At 44.2% G+C, this 13,943-nt stretch overlaps 1 long non-coding RNA gene across 3 annotated transcripts in view; it reads left to right on the forward strand.

The window, feature by feature from the left end:
• The window catches only part of LOC116071019, a 134,377-nt gene that overhangs the window by 24,747 nt on the left and 95,687 nt on the right, over positions 1 to 13,943 (forward strand). For all 3 annotated transcript variants that reach the window (XR_004110673.1, XR_004110675.1, XR_004110674.1), the window contains exon 3: positions 4,881 to 5,051. This is a non-coding gene — a long non-coding RNA (uncharacterized LOC116071019). The remainder of the gene's footprint in view (positions 1 to 4,880; positions 5,052 to 13,943) is intronic.

A 13,943-nucleotide genomic window follows, 5' to 3' on the forward strand; every position in this document is an offset into this window, starting at 1 on the left:
AAAAAAAAAAAAAAAAAAAAAAAAAAAAGCAGTCAGGGGCTCTCACTAAACTGAAGCTCACCATTTTTGGATAGACTAGCTAGGAGGCAAGGCAGCTCCTGGGATCTGCCTGTCTCTGACTCTCCACACTATGGTTTCAGAGTCACATGGCCATGTCCAGTTTTGAAGTAGGTTTAACTCAGGCCCTTTTCCTTTCGCAGCAAGTGATCTTACCCCATGAACAGGTTTCACAACACTAAATGTCTATTTTCGAAATAAGAAACACCTGTGTATTTTGCTAGGGAGACTGAAGGGTGAGTTTGTCAAGGCAGGAAAGGAGAGAAGCAGCAAAGGGTGGGAGGGGAGGGGAGGGGAGGAGCTTTCTATAGCTTCTGAAGAGAAGCTGATAAGGGATTGACCGAAAGGGAAGCTTGAGTTTAGGGGCTGGACAAGACAAGAGGGAATATCCAGAACCTACCTTGGAGTTGGGCTTTAAGGAACCAGAACCAAGAACAGGATTTCCTAGTGGAACACAGAAAGCCAAAGGATGTTCTCAATCAAGCCAGTACAGAGTCAAAGACCCAGAAGGGTGAAAAGAATGGCCCATTGTAGGTGCAGTGGGAACACCCCTGGAGATAGCCCAGTCCAAGGCTCAACATCTAGAACTGGGTGGGAGGGAAAGCGAGCCAGAACACAGAGAGGGGAGCAGAGGCTGCTACAGGCATCTTGGGACACCCATATCTTGTCTAACAGGTAGGGCAGATCAGGTGAGAGCAGATGACAGACACAGAAAGATGACAGGAAGAGGGCAGGCGATGTGAGGTATCAACACTTTCCGCCCTGCCACAGTTAATGGGCCCCTTAGTTCCTGAAGCTAGTTTCCTCCACTTGCTAAACAAACCTTTTGGAGGCAGTATTACTTTTGTATATTGATGTACAGAAGATCTTTTGGGACATGATGACATGTTGAAGATAAGCCCCCAGTAGGAACTGGCACATCCTTCATTGGGAACATAGACCTCAGGCCCTGTGTTGCAGGAGGCCATCGGAACATTCCAGTGCTTTCTACTGCTTCCTTCCCACAGCCCTGACAGAGTCTGCTTGGCCCACAGATGTGTGCTTGCCGTCTAGCTTGGTGTCTGGCACATGGGAGGAGTTCAACAAATATTTGTTAAATGAATACATGGAAAATACTGGAACACTGAAAGTCACTCTTGCCAGGATACTTTCAAAGCCCTTTTATATTAACAAATGTAAGAACTCCAAAATCGCTAAACATTTGTGGATCAGAGAAGAGGGGAGGCTGGGTGCCCCACAGGGTTTTGGCAGAAGTGATGAATGTCTGGGTGCAGAGGTGGCAGGTGTGGTGGCCAGCCCAGCCCCGCAGTGGCATTAGCCTGGGGCTGGTCATACTCTGTGGTGTATCCATCAGAATTTTAGTGAAGAGCTGATGGCATGTTCATGCCGGCTCAGTTCTGGAGGGTTTCAAGGATGTCTTATAAGAATGGCCAGGGTGTAGTGAAGCCACCAGAGGGTAGAAGAAGTATGAGTGATATCCAATAGAGCTATTACCATCCCCAGGGCTGGTAAAGAATGGGCGGAGGATTTGAATGGGGGAGGGGGCAGGAGGGACTGCCATGTAAAGAGGCAATGGCCTTCCTGTAACCACATTTACAGAGAGCTCTCCCGGACCTCCATCCTATCTCAAGGCTTCCTGTTGTGCTAACCCAACAACGTTCCTAAACCCTATGGAGTCTGGTTGTAGCGAGTCATCCAGGCCATCTGTGGGTGGGGAAGGGGTATTGGGGTGTGTCAGGGATGCAGGCCCTGCAGGGGATTCTGACTGCAGAGTCCAGCTCCTGAAGTCATTGTTGGTCACGTGGACTGAAATTAGAAAGCACAGAAGTGTCAGAACGCATAGGGATGAAACTGATGCAGGGTGGAGTGCCGGGTGGGGCCGGGAGCTCACTTAGGTGTTACATACTACATCTTTATTAATGATCTGTATGATACAATCGTCTTGCAGAGATTGGCCAGGGTGATCAGATGACAAGGTGTTCCAACCCCTTGGAGAGAGGAACTAATGAAAGACTTGTCTGTGGAAAATGCCCCTGGACTTAAGGACAGGATCTGACAGATGAGAACTGGCGACATGGAGCAGTGTGATTCAAAGCACACACATCTTTCAGGAGGCAGAAAACAGGAAGGGCAAGATGTAAGCATCCATGGCCAAGACAGAGGGGAACTGGGCACGGGAAGCGCCAGGCTGCTGGGGATTTTGACAGAAGAAAAAAAAATCTGTGCTGGGTGATTCATTCACAGCGTGCACCTGTTTGCCTGGCGACCTTGGGGTCAATGACTCAGGCTGGAGAACGAAGGACACAGAATTCAATCTACATAGGGTAGGATGTCCTAATGAAGGTCACTCAGAAAACTCAAAGTAGACGGATACCTTCCTAGAATAAAACTAAAATAGATGTCTCCCGTTTTGTTTATTCATTGAACAGAGTCTTGCTGTGTAGCTCAGGCTGGCTTGGAACCCCGTGATTTTCCTGTCTCAAGCTCCCAAATGTTGGGATGACAGAAGTGAGCCACCACTCCAGGGTCTTCTACATTTTTACCACTCTCGTTGACTTGGAATTTGACTTCAAAGACTGTAAGCTACAGGACGAGTCTCTCAGCTATGCCTGAAAAGACGTCCCCTTAGCCAGACTGTGGTGACAAGCCTTTGATTCCAGCACTTGGGAGGCAGAGATAGATGGATCTCTGAGTTCAAGGCCAGTCTGGTCTACAGAGGACATTCTAGTATAGCCGGGGCTACATGGAGAAACGTTGTCTCAAAAATAAAAGTAAAAAATGTAAAAACAAAGAAAGAAGAAAAGATACTCCTTGTAAAATCTGTTGTAATGGCTCCAAGACAGAAGTAGCCCACAAGCTGAGTACATAAAAGTTGTTAAAAAACAAAACAAAACAAAACAAAAAAGTGCTGACTGTTAAAAACTAAATGTTATAAAGAATTTTAATAACACTGAAACATATTAAATGTGTGTTTTGGGATGTGCAAGTCTACCATCTTGCTCTAGTTATATTCACGTACATACATATGAACATGCATGCAGAGAGGCACACACACACATGAACACACCAAAGTAGGTATGTAAGATCACCATGAAATCACTAAAGATGATCAAACATGATATTAGAAATGATACCATTTTTTCTTTCTATCTTTCCTTCCTTGTTTCCTTGTTTTCTCTCTTCCTCTCATTTCTTTCCTTTTCATTCTTTCTTTAAAAGAAAAATAAAAGATCTAATGTAGTTCAGGCCAGCCTGGAGCGCTCTCTGTAGCAAAGGCTAGCTTTGAACCCTCTAATCCTCATGCCCTCACCTCTCGAGTGCTGGTATTACAGGCATGTGCCCCTATGCCTGGTTCTTCCTACCCCCACCCCACCCTTATCCACACTCCCTAAATTTCTACAGTGGCTGCACAATCCTTTGTAGCATGGGAACCATGTTCTAATCCCCAGTCTTTTCTCATCTCTCTTGCAAAACATAATAAGCTCAGACATTGTGCTGAATCAATAGTTGGGAACAAGACAGATACACAGAGGTGCTCAGGGAGCGCTAGGCAGACGACCAAGAGAAACACCCAGGAAACACAAAGGAGATGCGTGCAGCGATGACACAGGTGACTGACAAGAGGCAAGAAATTACTGAATCTCAGAGAGAAAGAGAATTTGCTTAAGTACTATTTTTTACTTGGCTCTGAATAGAAATAATAGCCAAGTCAATCCAGGGTATGGGGGAATGGAGCTGGGGTGTGCATAGCTGTTAATTATCAGGACTCAAACCATCAAAATCAGTATCCTAGCCAGGCAGTGGTGGCGCACATCTTTAATCCCAGCGCTTGGGAGGCAGAGGAAGGCGGATTTCTGAGTTCGAGGCCAGCCTGATCTATAGAGAGAGTTCCAGGACAGCCAAAGCTACACAGAGAAACCCTGTCTTGAACCCCCCACCAAAAAAATCGGTATCATAGTCTATGAAGGCAAAGGCCTCCAATAGTATCAAACATTATAGTCACAATATGATACATTTCTACATGACCAATCCAAGCATATTTTATAAGCAATGCTGTGCATTATCACAGTATAGCCTCCAAAGCAAGACTCCAAAGGGACACCCACCCTTAATACACACTTAAAACATTAAAATAAAACATTTATTTATTTGGATCATGTTTTTTGTTGGGAGAGATAGGGCTTGTATAGCCCAGGCTAGCCTAGAACTAAAAATCAACCCACAGAGTGAGGGATTGTAAGCATATTCCCCATTCATACCTTGCTGAATGTAATTTTTGGATCTTTTGAGAATGTCTGAGTTCTAATGTACTGGGCTTTCATGGGTCTAGGGTACCCTGTTCCTGCAGAGTCCTAATTTAAGAGAAATTATAACTGGGATATAATTTGCATGACAGGAAATGCCATGCACTGTGAACACTTACTGAGAAACCAGAGAGACGGGGCTTACAGAGAATTTTGAGGTGAAAAGTCAACCAGTTCTCACTTCTCTGCCTTGCACTTTTCCCACTTCTCTAGAACTATCTATCTCAATAGCTTCCTACCCCATCTCCCTAGCCCCGCCCTGCCTCCCCAGCCCCGCCCTGCCTGATTCCCAAGTCAGGCTATTTTCTATATGATAGCTGTGTCACCTTTTAGGGTACAAGACAAACATGGTGGTGAGGTCTCTTCCTGCTTCTCAGAACTGCTTCGTTTGCCTTCCCTCTGTCTTTCCCACACCCTACATAGCGTGTGGAGTCACCTGCTACAGGAGCAACATGCCTGCTCTTTCCACAGGGACTGGAGATTGACAGCCCTTGATCCTTCTCTCTTCATTCTTTTTAGGGCCTCCGGATTAAGCTCCATGTGCCCTGGAGTGCTGCTGACAGGGGCACTTAGAGCCTCAGAGCATCTGAATCTTGGTTATCCTGTGTGGAACAGTCTGGAAGTTTGAGAAGACAGATGTTCCCTAGGGCCTTCCACAGAAAACCCTAAGTAATGCAGGTTCTTCCTAAGGTGAGACATAATGACTTTTTATCTTTCTCACAAGTCTTTAATTAGAGGCTCCCTAACAGACACATCATGTTAAATGGGACAGGCATTCCATTAGAGGAGAGAGAGAGAGAGAGAGAGAGAGAGAGAGAGAGAGAGAGAGAGAGAGAGAGAGAGAGAGAGAGAGAGAGAGAGGAAGCTCTCTGGTCAGAACACAGTATCCAGCCGGTTTGATGTTTGTAATGATCTCCTTGCCCCTGAAGACTGTCGCTATCTCTCCTTAGCTTCTGATGGGGCATTCTAACAAAGCTGGGAAGTGCTGTCCTCCGGCACCAGCTGTCAGTCAGCAAGAGCTCACTTAGGTGTCTATCACTTTCCAACCCCTGCCCCAGGCATTTGTGAAAAGCAATTTTGTTCTCTGAGTCTCCTCTCTCATCCTTAGCCCTGCTGTAAGGAGGTGAGGCAGGTGCCGTTTGCTCAGATGGTGAATCTGAGGGGCGAGCAGATTGGCGGTGGTTTTTTTGGGGCTCCTCCACTTTGTGTCTCAGTTCTAGTCTCTCTTAGTACAGGTACTGGTGAAGAGATGCCACAGTCTCTACCATCAGGGATTATCTCACAGTGACTTCCACTTTAAGGTCTCTGTAGATAATGATCTTCAGAAAGAGTTTCTCCCTCAATATAAAGGCAGCAGCTATGACAGGAAAAGCCTGAGGCATTGGGAGTAGAGGAGGAGGGAATAAGGGAGAGAGGGAGGGAGGGAGGAAGAGAGAGAGAGAGGGAGAGAGAGAGAGAGAACTTGATACCTTCTGCTTGTTAATCTTGGAGAGAGAGAGAAAGAGAAAGAGAGAGAGAGAGAGAGAGAGAGAGAGAGAGAGAGAGAGAGAGAGAGAGAGAGAGAGACTTGATTTCTTCTGCTTGTTAATCTTGGCTCCTTTCTAATCACTGAGCTCTTGTAAGGAGTTCCTCACTCCTCATCCCTCCCCTTCCCCATCTCCAGAACTATTTAAAATAGACTTTAAACTAAATAAACACATAGCGAATAGAACCAAGAACAGAGGTGTTGGTGTGTGTGTGCATGTGTGTCTGTATGTCTGTGTGTGCATGTGTGTGTGTCTACGTGTGTATGTGTGTGTATGTGTGAATGTATGTGTGTGTATGTGTGTGTGTTTGTGTGTGCATGTGTGTGTGTGTGCCTGCGTGTATATGTATCTATATGTGTGTATGTGTGTGTCTGTGTGTCTGTGTGTTTGTGTGTGTCTGTGTGTGTGTGTGTATGTATGTCTCTGTGTGTCTGTGTGTGTGTGTGATGTGTCTGTGTGTCTGTGTATGTGTATGTATGTCTCTGTGTGTCTATGTATGTGTGATGTGTCTGTGTGTATGTGTGTGCGTATGTATGTCTCTGTGTGGATGTGTGTGCATGCATGCATGTTTGGGCTAACATGGAGGTCAGATGGTGGGAAGTTTCCTTCCTTGCTCCCAGCTTCTTGCTCCCTTCTCTTCTGTACTCAGGTCTTTTAAGCACCATCCAGCGCCACCTCGGGCTCGTTTTCATCTTATTTGCTCCCATTTCTTTCTGCCTTCTGACCTTCCTGAGAGCCTTTCTTCCTCCCTGTCTCCCCCTTTCATGTCTGTTTCTTTTCACAGTGGAGTAGATGTTTCCTGTAGTCCAAATGCCATCTAGATAATAGAGAGCATGGGCTGCAGTGTGGGTGGAAGCTTTCAGAGTTTGGTTTCCCTGCATGTAAAGTGGGGTTTACTGGTACTACTTCAAGGGCTGTGGGGAAGATTAAATGAGTAGCCATGAAGCCTTACAAATAGCATCTAATATACAATAAAAACATGATTTTTTATTTTTAATTAATTAATTTCTTGAGGCAGGGTATCATGTATTCCAGGCTAGCTGCAAACTCCATGTAGCTGAGGCTAACTCTGAGCTTCTGGTCCTCCCGCCTCTTTCTTCCAAGTCCTAGGATTTGGGATGCTCCTCACAACAGCAGTTTAAAGCCATGCTGGGGATAGCACTTCACCCATGGTAGGTGAGCTCTTTACCAATTATGTAACTCCCCCAGCTCGAGACTAGATACTGTTGACTGTTAGCATCACTGCTAGGGTCTCTACCGTCTGGGCTTGGGGGAGGGGAACAGACTGCATCACAGGAGAGAAATGCCATGTTCTGTTTGGCCCATTGGGTTCATCTGACTCAAGAACCACTGGGCTATAAAGGTTGCTTTTACAAAATGCCTAAACCTGTTGGGAAGCAAAAGTAGAACCTAGAAAGACATAGCCGCAGAGCAGAAGTCTACAAGAGATGGGTAGATTGGAGCTCTATTGGTGAGGCTGCCGTCTTCCCAGGGAAAACCACAGAAGCACGGAATCTCACTGATACACCAACATTGAGATTATATCCAAGGGAAGCTTTGCTAGAGTTTGAATGTTTGTCTCCCAAGCCCAAATCCATGCGTTGAAGTCCTAACTCTGAGGACCAATAAGAAGGAAAACTTTTGAGGGGCTATTAAATAATGAGGGCAGATCCCTCCGCATGAAGGGGATTAGCCACCTTGTAAAAGAGGCCTTGGAGCCAGGCACAGATTTATAATCCTAACATTCAGGATGCTGAGGCAAGAGGACTTCAAGTTCAAGGTCAGCTTGGGCTACAGGGTGAAGCCCTGTCTAAAGAATATAATGAAACAGGTCCCAGAGACTCTTTCACCAGCTGGGGATATCATTTAAGAACCAGATGGACAGAGAGATGGCTCAGTGGTTAAGTGCACGGACTGTTCTTCTAGAGAACCTGAGTTCAATTCCCAGCATCCACATGGCAGCTCACAAGGGTCTGTAACTCCAAGATCTGACAACCTCACACAAATATACTTACAAAGAACCAGAAAGTGAGTCTTCATCAAGTGCCAAATCTTCCAATATCTAGATCTGCACAGCTGCTACACCTGTGACCAATAAACTTCTGTTGCCTATAAGCCATGAAGCCTAAGGGATTTTTGTTATAGTAGCCTGGTCAGATGATCACAGACACTTTACACTCTTTACAAAAGAAAACACAGGACTGAAAGGGGATGACTTTCTGTCTGCTACACAGCAGTTCAGGGACAGAGCTGACACCTGGGTCCCAGGGAGTGCTTCCATTGTAATGCTATAGCAAAGAACCTGGAGGACTAGAGATCACAGCCTTCCTGTGGACAGTGCCCCAGCCACCCATTCAGATCCTCCACATTTGAGAGATGAGGTCTGAATCTTCGTCCAGCCTACTAGTCTCTTTGGCTGGTTTTTGTGGCTCTGCTTTTTTTTTGACAATTGCATACAATCAAGGGACCATCACAATTTGGACAGAGAACATTTCCATCCATCCCTTTAAATTTCTCATGCTCCTCTGTTATCAGCCCTTTGTTATAGCCTTGCAGCTATGGATTTTCATCCATTTCAGATGACTGTTTAAGTGGAGCACATAATCTGTAGCCTTTTAAGTCTGGCTTTAGTCATTCATCATAACGCACATGGTATTTATCCATGCTGTCACATATATTGGTTTCCTTTTATTGATGAATATATTTGTCATTGCATGGATTTATCACAATTTGTTTACACACCAGTTAATGAGCATTTGGGGAGATCTTTCAAGTTTTTGGTTAATAAAAGGAAGCTTCTATAATTTTTTGCATGCATATACTTTGTTTTTTCTGGAGGGAAAACACAGGGTGAGTTTCCCAGGTGTGGTGGTTTGCATATGCTTGGTCCAGGGAGTGGCACTATTAGAAGGTGTGGCCTTGTTGGAGTAGGTGTGGCCTTGTTGGAGGAAGTGTGTCACTGTAGAAGTGGGCAATGAGACCCTCCTCCTAACCATGTGGGACCCAGTCTTCTCCTAGTGGCCTTCAGATGAAGATGTAGAACTCTCAGCTCCTCCTGCACCGTGCCTGCCTGGATGCTGCCAGACTCCCACCTTGATGATAATGGACTGAACCTCTGAACCTGTAAGCCAGCCCCAATTAAATGTCGTTATAAGAGTCGCCTTGGTCATGGTGTCTGTTGATAGTAGTAAAACATTAACCAAGACACTAGGTAATTCAGCATGCACATAGAAAGTCAGTCTATAGTAGAGTCTACCCAACTGTGTTCCTAAATGACATACCCATTTGTATTCCTGTCTGTACTATGTGAGGGTTCCTCTGGCCCTGTCTGCCTCACCAACACTTGGTGGTGTCTATGTTTTTCTTTTTCCCCTTGAATGGCATCTCACTGTGGGTCCCTTGCCTCTCTCATGACTGGTGGCTGCCCTTGAGCTTCGCATGAGCTCATTTATGGTTTGCGTATCTCTTGGTGAAATGTCTGTTCAAATTACCCTTTCTACAACTCATAACTTTGCCTTCTAAGTATGCTTTGAGATTGAGAGCATTGGGCTGAATAAAGCTTCCTTAGATAGTTTTAAGGATAACTGGAGGTCATAAAACACCAAGAAATTTTTACTTAGACTTCTAGGGCTGACAGGAAATGGAAAGTTACACAGAAATAATAGGAAAAATTCATGGGAGGTGCATTTTCATTGTTAAAAATTCTATGTTAAACAAACAAACAAATCCAAGCCCACCCTCTTTAGTGGCTGGGCATAACGGTACACTCCTATAATGTCAGCAGTTGATAGGCTGAGGGAGAATGACCACTAGTTCCACCCTAGCCTGGGCTATACAGTAAGACATTGTTTCAAACAAACACCTCATTGTAGAAGGAGTCCAGCTCTTTTGTATTATTGTAAGAGTTGTCCATTTTTAAGCCTCTGAAAGTTTATTTGCCTCTGCTATTTATATCATGGGGTATTAATCAGTGATTATTTCTAGCATTCCTTTAATAGCGTTGTATTGTGCTGTGTTGTGGGGTTTCCCTGCTCTCAGGAAACTGAAGACTTAGCCAGGAGGAAAAGTGATTCCATGTGAACCACTATGACCTTCTGTGCAAGGGCCTAACAGTAGGCTGAGAGCAAGGGAAGTTCCAGGCTGGCCTGGCCCATATCTTTCCCCTACAAAATATTTCAAGACCCATCATTGCTGGGCCTTTACAATGCAGGATGGTGTTCCACACCAGCTGTTTCCTGCCCAGAGGTTTCTTTGTTCTGAATTTTGGCAGAAATATGGATCCATGGCTGTGGTGTCACTTCTGTGGGCTCTAAGGGCTTCTCAGAGAGCAGGGAGAAAGCATGTTCCATGTGTGACTGTCAGGACACTAGTTTGCTATTACCCACCTTTCACACTTATACCCTCTTAGTGTCTACACACAGTATAGCCTGGTAAAGGCAGAAGATTCTTGCTCAGGGGATGCGCTTGCTCAGGGGCTGCGTTTGCTCAGGGCATGTCCTTACTCAGGGCATGTCCTTGCTCAGGGGATGTGCTTGCTCAGGGGATGCTTGCTCAGGGGATGCGTTTGCTCAGGGCATGTCCTTGCTCAGGGGATGTGCTTGCTCAGGGGATGTGCTTGCTCCAGGAGACATTACTACCATTTCCCTCTAGTGTCTTGATTTGTTCCCCACAGGTTCCAAGGTGGATTTGTCTATGTGGGAATGGAAAGAGGATTTGCAAGTTCATTTCAGTTCACAACTGCACTGTTTTTTTTTTTTTTTTTTTTTTTTACCAATCCTGTGTCTGAGCCAAAGCTGGGTTAGAGGAAGGAGGATTACAATTCCCAAACCAGAATCTGAAAAAAAATCACACTTGGCCTCAGTTTTTTCTCCTTAAATGACATCATAAGGAAAACGTTCTTTCTTTTAAAAAATTGATATTCTTTCAGCCAGTTTATCATTGATTTCAAATATTTTTGTTCAGACGTGTTATACTTTTAAAAATTGGCCCCTAATGCATATGAAATATTATGGTAACTAGAGATCAGCCTAAGAACCCAACATCCTTTGCTGGTCATAAAACATCTCTGAAGTGGCTCTGGTCTTATTTAATCCGCTAAATAAGAGACATTGCACACAGTCTCTCTCTGGAAAATCTGCCACAGCGGTCACTGTCCCAGTGGCTGTCTACAGTCAAATAGCTGTGTTGGAAGTGGTGGCAGAGTCCCTCAGCACCAGCCATAGCCAGGTTATTTATGTTCCCTCACTTCCACAGAGCAGTCTCACTCTGTTTACATTTTGAGACTCGTGAGGAATCGTGTACGCGTCTCTCGCTTTTGCAGAACGGATAGGAAGTGTGTGGCTTTAATGACCCCCTTTAATGACCACAGGCTTGTCATTTGTATCTGCCGCTGATCCCATCACTGGGTTTGCTTGTCTTCCTCCTGCATGCTTCTGACTTGAGGCCTGAAAACCCACTGTGCAGAAACCTCAGAGGAACCGGCCTTTAGAAACCACAGCTGAGCCTGATCCTCTCCAGGGCTCTCTTCATAGAGGGAAGGAGGGAGGGATTAGGGAGAGGAAGGTGAAGTGAGGTGAGAGAGGAAGAGGGAATGGGAAGAAAAGGAGGAAGAAAGGAGACAAGCTTTCGGGGAGGGAAGAGGAAGGAAGAAGAGGGACAAACATTTTAAAAATGGTTTTTATTTTTTTTAAATCTAAATATAAGGGTAAAAAAAGTCATACAAACCATTAAAAAATGAGTTTGTCTTCACTGAAATTCAGAACTCCTCCAAGGACATCTTAAATATGGAAAAGAAGAACACAGACAGGAAGGAACGATTTGCAAATATGTAGCTGATTAAATCCTAGTGTAAAACCTAGAGCCATTAACTCCTAACGGAAACACAGGCGAGGTCTTCTTGATTGGAGTACAGGATGATTTCTCAGATACCACACAAAAGCACAGTTGATGTTTTAAAAAGTATTAAATTGGGCTCCATCAGAATCAAGTACTTCTGTTCTCTGAAAAGTCCTATCCAGAGAAGAGCCAGAGACCAGCAGAAAACATTACACATCACTCCTTAATAAGAGATCTCCACAGCAAATAAAGGAACCATTATAACTCAGTAGAAGCACACAAAGTCCCTTTAAAAGTAGGTGAAAGGTGAAGCAGCCTTTCTATCAACAAAGAGACACAGCTGTGATGGAGCCCAGGAAAAGATGCCCAACGCTGTTCTTCAATTAGGAAGTGCAAATGAAAGCCAGAGGATGTGGTTCTGAACACATTAGGACAACGTTAAACAACTCAATCAAAATAAAAACATGAGCAAGCCAGTGTCCCAAGACCAATTACTCTACAAAGGAGATGGTGGAAAAAGAACACAGACTGTTTCTTACCCAGTTAGGGAGTGTACTGACAGCAAAACCGGGCAATCCCGACTCTACATATATGTGAAATAAGGAAGAAGTGAGAACATATACACATCAGGCAAGGTCAAAAAAGTCTAAAGATAATCTTCCTAGTGTTTGCCAGTTCATGAGTGGATATTTAAGTTTTCAACTGTTTCTATCAGGAGCTACTCACGCAAGAATATTTTAATTAATTTTTAGAGTTTTATGCTATTTTTTTTAAAAGCCAAATTCAGAAGAGTGTACACTGTATGATTTCATTTCTGTGACATTCTGGAAAACTTAGAACCATAGGAAGAACAGATAGAGGTCAGTGACTGCCTGGGGCTGAACAGAGGGGAGAGGGAGCTGGCTACAGGCCATCCAAGGCAGATGTTTTCTGTACTTTGACTGTGCACATAAGCTGTCAATCCTTAGACAACACACTAGACAATTTTTTTTCTATTTTCAAACTATATCCTAAAAGAATCATCTGACATAACTATAATATTACTACACACATTTAAAACTTGGGAGAATGGCTGGAGAGATTGCTTGGTGGTTTACAGCACTTGTTGCTTTTACAAAGGACCCTGGTTCAATTCTTTGCATCCACACAGTAGCCCACAGCCATTTGTAGATTCAGAGGATCAGATGTCCCCCTCCTAATTTTTGTGGGCACTTGAGCACTGAGAGCCCTGAAAACCCACCCCAATACTTCCTCCAACAATGCCACACCTATTTCAACATGGGCACACCTCCTAATAGTAGCACTTCCCATGGGCCAAGCATATTCAAATCATCACAAATAGATATGGTCAAACTGTTCTGTTGAGAATATATACCTCTTTACATTTATTTTTAGACATTCCTTACTCAATTTTATTTTCACTTCATAATATTGCTTCTATATGCATATTGTACTTTCCTAATAAAAAAGCAACTCTATGAGCAACAAAGCACAAGAAGACTTAGTATATGTAGAAGAAGAAAACAGAGACTCATACACGGTCCCGGGCTCCTATTCCCTTTGTCTACCAGATCATTCTCAATGTATTGAAGCTTATTTCCTACCCCACCCACCCCCAAATAGTTTTTTTTTTTCTTTCACTGATAATATCACTTAAGCAGAGTGGACTGAAATTTCATGGAGGAGGGGATAATCTCATGTTTAATTTAGCACATACATTTAATATTTATTATAATATATGGTTCCTGATAGTTATGTTGAGCTTCGGAAACCTCTCTTACAAGCCTGGTCTTGATTTCATAGACGTTTAGAGTTTTGCCATCCTGTGCTTTGGCCCATGAGCCTGGAGGAATTGCCTGTGTCTGGGAGTAAGACCATGGAGGGGTCCAGGGATGACTCTGTTCTCTCATCTTAGCTGCTGCCTCATTGATTCACTAGTTATAAAAGCTCAGAACTCTGATGTCTCCTGTGCCTACTGAAGACTGAAAGAGAGGTTGCTCTGACTGTGTCTCAGAGACCATTTAAATGGGCATGCACATATTTACTACCTTTTGCTCTTGCAAAGACACTACAGATATCTCTAGCACTAGCATACTCAATATCACTATGGAAGTCCTTGGATGTCTGGCCTTACTTGGGATGATGTGGGTGGTGTTCCCACAGATGGTGTGTTGGGCACAAGTCTTGAAGTTATATTCCAACTTTTTTTTTTTTTTTTTTT

Source organism: Mastomys coucha, unplaced genomic scaffold (genome assembly GCF_008632895.1).
Source record: "Mastomys coucha isolate ucsf_1 unplaced genomic scaffold, UCSF_Mcou_1 pScaffold22, whole genome shotgun sequence".
In the NCBI taxonomy this organism is placed as follows: domain Eukaryota; kingdom Metazoa; phylum Chordata; class Mammalia; order Rodentia; family Muridae; genus Mastomys; species Mastomys coucha.